Raw genomic sequence first — 1,331 nt, 5'->3', positions numbered from 1 at the left:
TTTGATGAGGTATTTAATTAACTTCTCCATTTTTTTTAAAACCTCGCTCCCTTTATTTATATTTTGTCTGTATTTATAAAAAGCATGGTAATTTTGTGTAGGGGACAAAAAAGACTGATAAGCCTAAGTCCCAAGTCATATACTGCTACTACTACCTCATCATTGAAAGAGCGGGTTGATGAGGTATTTAGTTAAGTACGCTTTTATTTTTATTACTCCAACTAGGATATGTTACCTTTGGATTTTTTATTATTTTAATTATCTACATGTGTAGGCTGGTGGTAGTAGCACAAAATCAAAGAATCATTATTTCCCGACACGAAAGAAGTTAGGAGTTTAAACTCCACACAATATACTGGGAAGGATTACATGCAAAAAGTAAGAACGGTGACGATGAGGAAACTGCATGAGGAGGCTTGCCGTCACATAGCAACCGAGCAATTGATAATTATTCCGCTCGAGGAGGATATTCTAGGGGTTGAGCGCGAAGCACTTATGTCATGGGATATGCTAGCCATTTGGGCTGGCCTAGACCAGATTGATGTCCAACACCTATTTGTTTGGATGAAGTAAGTTTCTTAATAAATAATTTCATATTCTAATATTCTGACTACTAGATAGTGTTTTAAATACCGGAATTAATACCGTAATAATGTAGGATATTGAAATTGAGAGTGATCCCCGAGAAGAAGATTCCAGTTGATCAATACGGATTCCTGTGCCCCTATGTTTTATCTTTATTTATTCCGGAATTCTCGTTCGAAGATCGGGTAGATTATATTGCTCAGCAATTGGCGACAACCAAGAAGCTGATTTTTGCCGCTTATAATGAAAAAGGGTAATAAACAAATTAATATTACGTTTCCCCCTACAATTGCATTTTCATAACTAATATATGTACTTGTTAATAATAATGATGTCTCTTGATGTAGGACTCATTGGGTGCTAGCAGCCATCATGCCAACAAAGAAGAAAGTTTTTGGTTGGACTCTTTACATAATCAACCAAGCGAGACTTTTAAGCGCTTGATTAATAAGTAAGTTTATAATACTGATTTATTTATAATAACATTAAGTTTCAATTTTTATTTATAGCAAAAAGCTCATTTTTGCCCCTAAAAAAATGAGTGTCTGCCTCCTTTTTTTTTTTTTTTTACAAAAAGGGCCTTTGAGAAGAGAAGAGCTAACGAGCAGGATCAACCCACGAAAGATTCTGATGATGACCCTGATTTTATTACGATAACAGAGGTACGTGCTCAAATACAATACATTAAGTGCAAAAATATGTGTTTAATACTAATACAATACCTAAAGTTCAAGATTCTGATGTGA

At 34.5% G+C, this 1,331-nt stretch overlaps 1 long non-coding RNA gene across 1 annotated transcript; it reads left to right on the top strand.

Moving 5' to 3' along the window:
* The first annotated feature begins 327 nt into the window (after positions 1-327).
* LOC141628128 (uncharacterized) lies at positions 328-980 on the top strand. The gene is made up of 3 exons (XR_012537097.1): positions 328-569; positions 659-838; positions 933-980. It is a non-coding gene; the product is annotated as an uncharacterized LOC141628128 (long non-coding RNA).
* Positions 981-1,331: the final 351 nt, after the last annotated feature.

This window comes from Silene latifolia, chromosome 2 (assembly GCF_048544455.1).
Source record: "Silene latifolia isolate original U9 population chromosome 2, ASM4854445v1, whole genome shotgun sequence".
NCBI lineage: Eukaryota > Viridiplantae > Streptophyta > Magnoliopsida > Caryophyllales > Caryophyllaceae > Silene > Silene latifolia.
The sequence above is the reverse complement of the archived record's forward strand: the minus strand, read 5'-3'. Positions and strand labels throughout refer to the sequence as shown.